At 44.8% G+C, this 12,784-nt stretch overlaps 1 long non-coding RNA gene across 4 annotated transcripts in view; it reads left to right on the forward strand.

Moving 5' to 3' along the window:
* The window catches only part of LOC144807895 (uncharacterized), a 267,320-nt gene that overhangs the window by 174,650 nt on the left and 79,886 nt on the right, over positions 1-12,784 (forward strand). The window contains exon 2 of one of the 4 annotated variants that reach the window (XR_013606508.1): positions 1,560-1,654. The exons of the other annotated variants lie outside the window; for them this stretch is intronic. This is a non-coding gene — a long non-coding RNA (uncharacterized LOC144807895). The remainder of the gene's footprint in view (positions 1-1,559; positions 1,655-12,784) is intronic. 4 annotated transcript variants of the gene reach the window in all.

The raw sequence follows: 12,784 nt of genomic DNA on the forward strand, positions 1-12,784 counted from the left end.
GTACGATCTGGAATCTGTTCAGGTGTCTCTTTTGGATGTTCACGTAGAGACTGTTGCAGTAATCCACTCATGACAGAATGAGTGCTGTGACTGCTATCTTCAGGCTATCTTCGGGAAGGAGGAATTTGATTTTCCTCAGGATTCTGAGAATGTAGAAGCTGGTTGAGACGACCCTGCTAATTTGGTCACCAAAATAGAGTTTAGAATCAATAATTACCCCCAGGTTCTTAGCCTTCTCAGCAGGAGCCGGAAGCATGCCCATTGCAGTTGGCCACCGGTCGGGCGTCCAGAGGTTAGTGATGTTCCCAAATATGATCACCTCTGTTTTACCTGCATTGAGTTTCAAGCGGTTTGATGCTATCCAACCTGTGATCGCCTGCATACAGTCGTGGTGTCTTGATCCAGTATCCACTTCTGTACCATTCTGAAGAAACAACACAATTTGTGTGTCGTCTGCATACGAGGTCAGCTGGAACCCAAAAAATCGAATCAGGGCTACCAGTGGTGACACATACACATTAACAAATGTGGGACTGAGAGAAGACCCCTGCGGCACTCCACAGGGGAGAGAGAAAGGCATAGATCTATCCCTACCCAAGTCCACAGTTTCTGTCCTATAGGTAAGAAACGATCTCAGGAGATCCCAGGCCTTGCCCTGGACCCCACTTTCAGATAGACAGTCCATCAGAACTTCATGATGGATCGTATCGAAGACAGCCGAGAGATCCAGCATTATCAATATCGCAGCACCTCCCTGGCCCAAGGCCTCTCTGATCTCCTCTGTGGATTTAGTAAGAGCCAGCTCAGTGCTATGTTCTGCATGGAAGCCAAACTGTGTAGAGTCCAACAGAGAGTTGGTTTGAAGAAACGTACTGAGTTGGCCGTTCATGGCCTTCTCAATCATTTTTCCTGGAAAAGGGAGATGTGAAATAGGTCTATAGTTTTTCGGGTCTTTTGGATCCAAGTTAGATTTTTTTAGTAAAGGTAGGATCAATACTGTTTTCCAGGGTTTCAGGAAGTGGCCCGAATTAAAAATGTTGTTAAACAGAGGGGTAAGAGCTGCCCCTATAGTGTCTGGAATCCTGTTTAAGTACATAAGCTGGACATGGGTTCAGAGGGGAACCTTATCAAAATTTCTGACAGTAATTTGGTTGCCCCTTGTGAGTCCAGCGGCGTAAAGCGATCTAATGTGGGGATAGGTCTGTTAACCTTAAGCGACCCTATCGCTGAGGCCTTATTGGCGTCAGTTGGCTGGAGAGTAAAGGAGGAAAAGATGATTTCCACCTTTTGCAAAGAAAAGGCGGCCAGAGTTTCACAGAGTTCCAGGCTGCTGTCTATCTCGGGGCTGGTAGAGGTCGCAAGTGCAGTAATAGTTTTGAAAAGTTCTTTAGACAAGGATTTAGCTTTCCTAATTTGTTCTCCAAAGTATGTCTTTTGGTATCGAAAAGAAGTTTTTTATAAAGTGTAAGATTTACTTTATAGGCCTCTTTAATGATGTTAATGTACCCTCTCCTCTAGGCTCACTCTAGCCGCTTACAATCACGTTTGTGTATTTTTAGGTTTTCTGAATACCAAGGGGCGGATGAAAATGCACGCTGGGAATGCACCATTTGCCCGGAGCTAATTTCCTGCAAGCGGAATCTACCCATTCCGTGTAAGTGGCGGTGTCTTCATCTACATTGGATGGCAGTGAGTGAGCTGTAGCTTTCAAGAGACTTCCTTGCTCTAGGCTGTTGATATTTTTCCAGGCCCTTGTAGATGTCAAGGCCTTAGTAAAAGGTTTATACTGATGGCACTTAGCCTGTTTGAATTCAAATAAAATCGCAGCACAATCAGTACAAGAGAGTGGTAGTACTTCCGTGTATACGAGGTTGGGGTTACTTTAGAAAATTCCTTCTAATGTATGTCCTGCGGTATGAGTGGGGTCTTCCACAAGCGGCTTGAGGTCCCCCCGTTGAAGAAATTGCCGCAGTCTTATATTATCAGGGTCAGTAACGTCTTCAAGATGGAAATTAAAATCCCCCATAACCGTAAAGAACTTGCCACATAACCCCTCCTCTTGAAGTGTTCCGATGGAATCAAAAAAAGCACCTCTTGGGCCCGGGGGGCGATAGAAGAGGACCGCTTTGAGTTTGTCATGGTCAGATGTTCGAGCATTGATTGTCAGTGCCTCACATACCTGATTAAAGGCCTTAGCGAAGGAGGGCTCTAAGGTGTTGTGATAGATAACTGCTAACCCACCACCTCTTTTGATGGGTCTAGCAAGTGTGTAACAAAAGAAACCGGGTGGAGTGGCTTTCATGAGGTCAGGTCCTGACGTTTCATCGGACCAGGACTCTGTTATGAGAGCCAGCTTGATATGATACTCCTCAATAAACAGAGCATATTCCACACTATGCTTAATCAGAGACCTAGCATTAAGAAGAAGACATTTGAGGGGTGCCTGGTCATCTTGACTGATCCTATCCCCCATTGTACTAGCCCGAAGACAGGTGGCATGTTTCACAATGCAGGGGAGGGCCAGGTGACACTTTGGACATGGTTCAACCTGCGCTTCCAGAAATTAATTGGGAGCAATCCTTGGGCAGCATGCATTGCCCCCTTCAGGATCCAACCCCAAGAGATGCTCTCTAGAATAAGTCAAAATATCTGACATGAAAGGGCCAGGGGACCAGGCCCTGAGCCCGGTCCGAGTGCGGACGGGCGCGGAAGTGCTTGCCTTAGGCTGCGTGGTCGCGTCAGGTTGACAATGTGTGTGTTGCGGCAGAAAAAGCCTAGACCACTAACCCCCAAGATGGCTACCGGGATCCTGCCCCTGATTTCTTCTACTTGGAGCAGTCACCGTGTCACCGCGAGAGAATGAAATAGGTAAAGTGCCCAGTGCGTCTCAATTAAAAGTATTCAAATAATGGCAGTAGTAAAAGTTTAAAAGAAATTCCAGTCGTTCCAGCAGTTATTTAAAAAAACAAAGCGTTAAGGAGATTACCTTCCTGGCGAGCATTGAACACTGCTCTGTCCCAGGAGGCAGTGCTGCACGGTCACATCAGAGTGACAATTTTTGTGTTGCGGCAGAAAAAGCCGAGACCGCTAACCCCCAAGATGGCTACTGATTTCTTCTATGTGGAGCTGTCGCTGTTCCACCGCAAGAGAATGAAATAGGTAAAGTGCCCAGTGCGTCTCAATTAAATGTATTCAAATAATGGCAGTAGTAAAAATTTAAAAGCAATTCCAGTCATTCCAGCAGTAATTTAAAAAACAAAGTGTTAAGGATATTACCTTCCTGGAGAGTATTGAAGACAGGTTTGTACCAGGAGGCATAAAGACTTCCACCGCCATGCCCGCTCATGTTACTCGCAGCCGCAGCCTGTGTAGGTAAGAGTGGTGGGGCCAGGTGTAGGGGGGATTTTGGCAGACGATGAGGCAAAATTCATTATTTATTTAATTTTCCCTCGTGGTCATCTGTCAAAAACCCATCCAACTCGGCCCCACCAGCCCACTGCTTCGACCTGCACTGGCCACTTCTGGTCCCTCGCTGTTGCAGAATTGAAAGCACTGGCACGAGTTCTGTCTTCGGAGTGGTTGTTTCTGACTTGTACCAAACACTCCCTGCTGGAAATGCACTACACCATCATCCCTGCCAAGTTTACCTGCCTGTCTCGTCTGGTCAGCTGCCATCATACCTCGGTACCCCTTATGCCTCCAACCTCATCTCCTGAAACCCACATCCACTGTCTTCCATATCTTGCATTTCCTAGCACATGGGCCTTGATTCCAGACACAGGTGCATGCACCTGGGTTCCAGAGCATGCACTGAGGCTCTTGCCAACCCACGAAACCCCAGGTACTGCCCAATGGTCCGTCCCAGGGCCCACCAAACTGACTCCTCTCCAGCTACATGCTGTCTCCCACACCTGCCCAAACTGGTCAAACTCTGACTGTTCCCAACATCTGGCATTCCCTAACCCCAAGCCCACTGAGCTGCAAATACCTGGCTATTCTAAACATGAGAGAACACCCCCCTCATGGCCTTTAATACTGGAAAAATGTAGCTTCAGGCCTGCATCACCATTGGCCCACCTCCTTCATCAGGCTTCACCACCTCTCTCCGATGTGGGCTACTCACACTGGCCCCCGCAGCCTTAGCCCCATCACCCTTCTGCTGAGTGGGTCACCTTTCATCAGTTCAAATTCAAAGTACCGCTTGCCATCTTGTGGCACCCCAACATCTCTCCTTCTGCCACAGATCGAATGCCCAGCAACACGGCCCCACGTGGACCTCCACAACTGCCTCCGATGAGTTCACTTAATTTTGGTCCTTATGGGCCCTGCTTGGCCCCAGCACAACCACTGCCTGTCTACCCCACACCCCACCCCCTGCTCCTCCCACCCTTGCTCTTTTTATTTTTAGGACTGCCACCCAGTGATGCCTCACAGCCCTGGAGGGCCAACCTACCTGCAGTGCTTTGTCCTCCTTACCCGCTCCTCCTTCACTGGGCTCTTCCTTCCGCACCTTAGCTATGGAGAGGCCCAGGTGCATAGCGCCATAGAATGGCTATGTGGGGAAGTGGACACATTTTTGTGAGTTATAAACCAGAATCTTAAAGCTCCTTCCCTAATGGAGGTACTCTGGGACCTAAAAAAGTAGAATTGCTGAACCTATATGTGTCGCCTACAACCAGGGCAATTCTTGAATACTGGAATCGGCTATTATGCTATCAAAAACTATCCACCTAACCCTCCCCTCTTGCCACCATCTTTGAAGACACATCTTTCATGCCATGGTTAAACAGAAGCCAGAATAAGCACCAGAAATCTCAGGGTTGTTTTTGGTTGTGATTTGTTTTTTACAAAGAGGAACCCTGCTCATTTGAACATAAAAATATAACATATGGCATCCCAGAAGGAGACTGATTCCCATGGTCTTCAAATAAGACACTGGATTCTTCAGCCCCATGTAAGAGAAGAGGTCAAGATTGCTCACAATGTTTGAGAAATTCATTCAAACACTCACGTCCACAAGACACTTATGGGGCACATTTACTATTATTTCATGCAACGCTGCAAAAAAAGGGACTTATTGTGCCACATTGTGTGAAAGGGGGAGAGCTGAAATGCTCGATATTTTCATAGAAATTGAGCTTTTTTGCTCTCTCCTTACGCTGGCGCTTTGTGTGTTCCATAGTGCAAAAGTGCCTGCATTAAGATAAGAGGAATGAACAAGGAGAAATAAAGATACGTCTACTTGTTAGGCCTGGGATAAGCACACTGGGCTAGATGTATGACTGTTCCAATTTGAGAGTCAGAAATTGCGTTGTTTTGCGAATCGCAATTTGCGATTCGCAAATTGGAATTTACAACAGTGTCTCAGACACTGTTTGCAATTCCTAATGGGGTCGCAAATTGCACGCCTCATTAATATTCATGAAGCAGGTGTAATTTGCAACCTCATTAGGAATGGCTAGCACTCCCAAGGATGATGTCTGCTGGGGTCAGCAGACCACCATGTCTGTGACTGCTTTTTAAATAAAGCAATATTGTTTTTTAATGCAGCCCGTTTTCCTCTAAGAAAAAAGGGTTGCATTTAAAAAAGAAAAATGAACATTACTGTTCTATTTTTTAAGGGCAGGCAGTGGTCCTGGGGACCACTGCCTGCTCTTAAAAAATATTTTTGGATCCATTCACAAAGAGGAAATTTAGGCGGGAGCTGGTGATCCCCTGGGTACACCTTCTCATTTGCAAGTGGTTTACCACCTACTTGAAGTAGTTGGTAAACCGCAGTCGCAAAACAATGGTACCTTCCATTGTAACTCGCTATTAGGAAGGGATGCCTCTTCCTAATAGAGATTCGTGAACACTAATTTGCGAGTCATTAACTCGCAAAATAGCATTTGTACATTCCAGGACCCAATTTTGCAGTCGCAAATGGGTGGATTTGCCGTTTGCGACCGCAAAAAACTTTGTGCATCTGGCCCTCTATTTTGGTACAACCTCAGGATTACAAGTCTTTGTAAATCTGGCTTTGTGTCAAAATATATGGGTGGAGGCATGGGAACCGCAATGCTTCACACATTTAACAGCTACCCGATGCAAAGTACTGCAAGGCAGCACTATGCAACGTGTTGTGTTACTTTGTATTTACTTAACAACGAGAAGCCATGCAAAGTGTCTTTATGTGGTTTAGTATATGCCAGAAATGATTTTGCATTGTGCTGCACCACAAAAGTGACGTAACCCTGATACAAAATGATAGTAAATGAGGGCCTTACTATCTCATAAATACCTCTTACTCGATATCAAACTGTCCCAGTTGAATATCACCTATAAAGCACAATGGGGGAAAGAGCTCAAACCTTCTCTGTCTCCTAAACAGTGGAAGGATATTGTCACACACATCAACAGTTTTTCTTATCATGTCAAAGGTCAACAAATGTAATCTAAAATAGTAAACAAATATCACCATACACCTGCACCTTTGTATATGATTGATAGGTCATGATCAGTATGCTGCTGGAGGCCTTGAAGGGAGGAGGGCACAATACTTCATATACTTTGGGCTTGCCTACAGTTCGAGAATTGTGAGGTGATATACAATGTGTCATATTGAAAATGTAGGTGGAAATGGTGCCCAATGTTCCACCAACAATAATTGTATGCACCCCTGCAGTGCCTGCATACCACTCTACTCTACCAAAGGGAAGTATATTTCCCACTTGTTCCTAGCAGTCAAAGAAATGATACTGAGCCTATGGAGCTACTCAATAGAGCTGACAATAGAATTATGGTTCCAGCACCTCTGGCACTTACTGGCATGTGCGAAATTATCATACAAGCTCAAAGGGAAGGCACGCTGATTTAACAAAATAGGGAGCCTGTTAGAACTGGGGGTCTCTAGCTGGCAATGGCTTGTACCTTTGTCCAAATAGGGACACTTGCTTTGAGTCAGAGTAAGGGGGCTACACTCCTAAAATAACCCCTGCTCAACCCTGTGGTAGCTTGGCACAAGCAGGAAGGCTTATCTCAGAGGCAGCGTGTAAAGCATTTATGAACATATACAGTAATACAGTGAAAACACTACAGATGGACACAACACAGATTTTATAAAAATAAGTATTCTTTATATAGACTTAACACAAGACCCAAACGATAGAAATCCATAATGCATTACTAAGAAAATCATTTTAAGATGGTAGAAATAGCTTAGTTCACTTTAGATGGTAAATGCAACACGTTTCTCACAAAGTACCTTTGGATGCGTCATGCAAGATATACAAAAGGTTCGCAGGGAGAACGATGCATTGGTTGTTTGCTTCGGGGGAGGCGATGCGTCTGTTTCTCAGTGCTTGCGCAAAGTAGGTGATGCATCTGTTCCTTACCCTAGAGGAGTGGGTGCAACAATCTCATGGTGCATTCCGGTTGCGATGTGACACAATGGCGCCTTGATGCGATGCGACGATCCGGTTTGATGTGAGAAGATGGCACCCTTGATGAGATGTGATGATGTGAAGACGATTCATGCATGCTTGACAGCCGTGCAGCGACTCTGTAACTTTGGAGCCATGATAGGCCCTGTGGCACGCTTCTCCGGTGATGTGACGGCGACCCTTGCGGTGGCGACACGCTTCTCCAGGGATGAGACGACCCACAGTTGCGACGGAGACACGCTCCTACAGTGAAGCAACGGCAACCCTTGCGGTGGCGACACGCTTCTTCTCGTTGAGTTGAGCTTCCAGCTCCCAACAACACATAGGCTTGTGCAGACAGAATTACCAGCAACGAAATTTAGGGGGGAGCTGGTGGTGAAGTCTTGTATCCCTGAGACTTCAGCAGGAGGCAAGCACAGTTGAAGCCATTGGAGATTCTTCTTCAAGATGATGAAAGTTGCAAATACCAGTCTTTCTCCTTTCCTTGGAAACAAAGAAACCACTGCAGGCCAACCCCAGCAATTTCATTACAAGACCGGAGGCTAACATTATGCAAATACTTTTATTTGCTGCCCAAACATGCAGCCCTTTAAAGAAAACTATTATATCACAATAAATAGAACTTTAACACATAACAACTAGGATGAGCAGGCTCCTATCTTCCTCTTTTGTTCGCTGCTCTGACACAGATAAGTACAACTTCTCTAGCATACCATCTTGACTTATTTATAGATGTTTTAATATATTTTAGATAAAGAATTATATAATACCTACTACTATTGATTATCTAGTTTTTACTTATTTGTTCAATTGTCTAAGGAATCTGTATTAATATCATTTAAAACATGTTCCTTCTTGTTATATTTCCCAGTCCAATTTATGGTCGGGATTAGCCTTCTTCATCTCTGCTTTCTTTCTCTTAATCGATCGAAATTAGTCCCTGTTAAGTATTTACTTCCTGGTAACTATTCTATTAATTGATGGTAAGTATCGGATTTTTCTTTTGCAAATAAATATGTTTGTTTCAATAACAACACCCTAATGATTTAATACGGATTATTTGTTTAAAAAAAAAAAGGGAAGGGAAGTAGAGAAATTGAGCAAAAGAAACGAAACAGCCGATATATATTTTTTTGATCCCGCGTCTCTTAGCAACATAGAGACGCGAGGAAAGCTCTATCCCTACGCATGCCCACTGTGCCTTCAGAGCCTCACGCGTCCCCTAGCAACTAGCTGGGAGACGCGGAGACGCGATGATGGAGAGAACAATCTTACGCTCCAGCCTCACGCGTCCCCTAGCAACATAGCCCGGGGACGCGGGAGACGCTTTAATACAAAACAGCCTCGCGCCTTTGTGCGCGACTGACACTCGTTAGTGACTCTCCCGATCTCCATGGTTACCTTCTTATCAACAGTGTAACGGAGACGGAGAGGACGAGACTCACGAAGGAAACCTAATTTTTTTCGAAGCATACGTTGATAATAATATTGATAGAGGGCCAAAACTAAACAAAGGTCGCCACCTACTGGCCTCCAGCAAAATCGGCAGAAGACTTCCTTTTGAGATAAGTGAATTCACCCTCGTAAGAACATCCTTTATTAAATCCTCAACAAAGATATTTCCCCGTTTAATTAACCCCTGAGAGGTTTATTCTACCCACTCTACCTGAAATATTCCCTCTCTAGTATCATTATTATGGATAACAGCATCAATGCTACGAATGCTTCCCCTAAGGAACCTTTACCTGAGAATATTAAAGACCTCTTTAGAGAGGAATTTAGATCTTCCATCAAGGAAGCTGTTGACGCTGCTCTTGCAAAAAGGAAGAGAGTTTCGCCCACGGAGGAGAATTATTTCTCGCTCTCGGATGGGGAATCTCCTTCAACTTCTGCAGGGCAGAAAAAAGGAAAAAAACTCCAAAAGAAAAATTATTGTATTAAAACCAACAATACACACGAGACTGGTGGCCCTTGCGCCACAAAATTGATTGGTGCTCCTTGCGGCACAATAGACAGACCTTGATTACTTGAGGCAGGGAGAAGAGGTGTCCCTAGCAGCACAATAGAAGGCGGTACCCTCTACGGGACAAATGATTTTGAAGATTATTTTGAAACTCAACCAACAGACTATGATAATTCTGACGAATTTATTTTTGATCCTCAAGATTCATTTGAGGATATTGATGAAGATCTACAAACTCCTTCTACTTCCACCTCAGTCAAAGACCCATTTGGTGGGGGAATGTTTAATCCCACTACAATCCGTCACCCCCGTAGCACAGAATGGTGGCCTATGGATCATGTTGGCAAATACCTATCACAATGGGTTAGAAAACCCCTTGATATCAATACTCGCAATCTTTTGAGAAATGAATGCCCTCGTCCCTCTTCCGAGGACAAGATTTGTAATACTCCTAACCTTGATCCTGACCTAATCACCTTTCTGTTCAAATCAGGAAGGGATCCCAGAAAAGGAATCGAAAGGTGCCTCAAACAAGCACAAGATAAACTTCTTGATGTAATGGGTCCACTCTCTAAAATTCTGGATATCACTGAGGAAGCTAAAGCTAATGACTCACCTGTAGACCTTGAAATACTTCGAGGATGGTCACAACGTGCTATTTGCCTTATTGGCAATGCTAACGCAAATCTAATCTCCGAACGTAGAAAGGCTGTTCTCCTAAGAATGAACCCGAAACTGGCTGACCTCTCGGCTAGTGAAGATATGTCCAACACCAAAGGCCTCCTATTCGGAGATAACTTCTTTAAAACACTTGGGAAGTATGTCTCCACCTTCAATGCCTTTAGTAGGGCACAGTCAAATATGCGTAGAGTCTTTGGCACTCGATCACTTTTTGGAAGGGCTGACAGAAGGGGACAATCTGCCAGCCGCTCCTCATTTCGGTCTCAATTTTATCAAGATAACAGAGGCTATCGCCCCTATAGAAGCTCCCGTGGAAACTCAAATTTCTATCCACAAAGAGGAAGGGGCTCAAGATCCCGTGGTGGCAGACCTCGATCATCCAATCAAGGAAACTACGGTAAGCATAACCCTTTCTATCCCCTTAAAGGTGGCAGGAAGATTGAGACACTTCGAAAAGAATTGGCTTCGAGTCACTCAAGATCCATGGGTTTTGGAAACTGTTGTGGGATTCAAAATAGAATTTTGGGAAAAACCCTTTCAGGAAAGAGCTCCCAGAGAACTCGTTTTAGACGAGGAAAATTCGAAGTTAACAGAGACAGAGATCTCCCAAATGTTAGAGAAAGGGGCTATTATAAAAATTCCACTTTCAGAGTTAACGAAAAGCTTTCTAAGTTCTATCTTTCTAGTCAAAAAGAAAGACAAGGGTTGGCGACCTGTTATAAATTAAAAAAATTTAAACAATTTTCTAATCTACAGACATTTCAAGATGGAGGCTATCCATCTTTTGAGGGACATTCTTCAGACCAAAGACTGGCTAGTTAAATTGGATCTAAAAGATGCCTATTTCACCATTCCCATGACCGAGGAGTGTCGCAGATATCTCCGATTTACTTGGAAAGGAACTCTCTATCAGTTCCAATGCCTCCCCTTCGGTCTATCCTCAGCCCCTTGGTGCTTCACCAAGGTTCTTCGTCCAGTGGTCAGTTACCTAAGGGAAAGGGGGATTCGTCTTATAATTTATTTAGACGATATCCTCATCATGTCTCAAGACAAAACAGAAATTTTGGAACACTTAAATATCACTAGACCCTCCTTCGAGACTTGGGTTTTATCATAAATTTGGAGAAATCTATTTTAACCCCTACTCAAGAAATAGAATTCTTGGGTTTCAAAGTCAATACTATTCTATCCAACCTAATCCTTCCCCATCAGAAGGTTACCAAGATCAGGAAACACGTCTCCTACGTCCTTTCAAAAGATATTATCCGCCTGAAAGACCTAGCCAGGGTTTTGGGTCTCCTTTCATCTTCTATACAGGCAATTTCTCCGGGCCCACTTCATTACAGGGGCTTGCAGAGATTGAAAGCTCAAGGCCTGAGGAAGGATCTCTATTCAGAAAAGGGGGTGGTGATGAACAGAGTGTCTGAATTAAGCAGACCACTCTTACCCAGTCCAAAGATCAGGGCTTGATCCATCACCGTTATTTATCTCACTGCCCCATCCCAGCTCAGAACCTGGCTATATGCAAAATAGTCTGTCCCTGGCCCAGTGCATCATGGGAACAGGGCAGACCAAACTACCAAGCCAATTCTTCACCAGAAAGGAGACAAGCTACCGGGGACCGGTTTCTGGCATTTCAGCCTCTTCGGCCCGGCTTGCTTGAATCCTGATGGAGCAGTGAGAAAGGGACTCATGTCTGAGTATACCCTGCCACACCTATAGTGGCCAAAAACGATTCAGAAAAGGGGGTGGTGATGAACAGAGTGTCTGAATTAAGCAGACCACTCTTACCCAGTCCAAAGATCAGGGCTTGATCCATCACCGTTATTTATCTCACTGCCCCATCCCAGCTCAGAACCTGGCTATATGCAAATTAGTCTGTCCCTGGCCCAGTGCATCATGGGAACAGGGCAGACCAAACTACCAAGCCAATTCTTCACCAGAAAGGAGACAAGCTACCGGGGAAGGATCTCTGGTACGAAGATTCCCTTCCCCTTTCAGAAGACGCTCGGGAAGACCTGCATTGGTCGTTAAACAACCTCCAAGCTTGGAATGGAAAAGCTATATTTGGAAATGTACCAGATTTTACCCTAGAATCAGATGCGAGCAACCGTGGTTGGAGTGCTCGTCTGAACAACCTAGAAACCGGTGGGAGATGGTCTTTTTCAGAACAATCCCTCCACATAAACTCTTTAGAAATGTTGGCAGCTTTAAATGCCCTTATGAGTTTCAAAGAACTTCTGAAGAGCTCCAATACTTTAATCCGTTTGGACAATTTTTCAGCCGTCTCTTACATAAATCGGTTGGGTGGCGCGAAATCCAAAAATCTCTCGGATATCGCGAAGAAAATATGGTATTTCTGTTGGGAACACAAAATCACCCTGAGAGCAGATTACATTTCCCGGTTCCTTGAATCTGAGAGCAGACTGGAATTCACGTTTTCTTCACGCTTCCAGCGATTGGATGCTAAATCCCAGATTCTTTCATCTAATTCAGGAAGTTTGGGGTCCAATCCTGTTGGATCTGTTTGCCAGCCGATTGACGAACCAAGTTCAGAAATACTTCAGCTGGAGGCCAGACACAAACGCGTCAGGGGTAGATGCCTTTCTCCAACCTTGGGAAGGGACGAAGGGCTGCTACGCCTTCCCTCCCTTCTCAATGATTCAGAGATTGTTGTGGAAAGTGAGACTCGAATCTTGCAACATAATTCTGGTGACTC

Source organism: Lissotriton helveticus, chromosome 1_2 (genome assembly GCF_964261635.1).
Source record: "Lissotriton helveticus chromosome 1_2, aLisHel1.1, whole genome shotgun sequence".
NCBI lineage: Eukaryota > Metazoa > Chordata > Amphibia > Caudata > Salamandridae > Lissotriton > Lissotriton helveticus.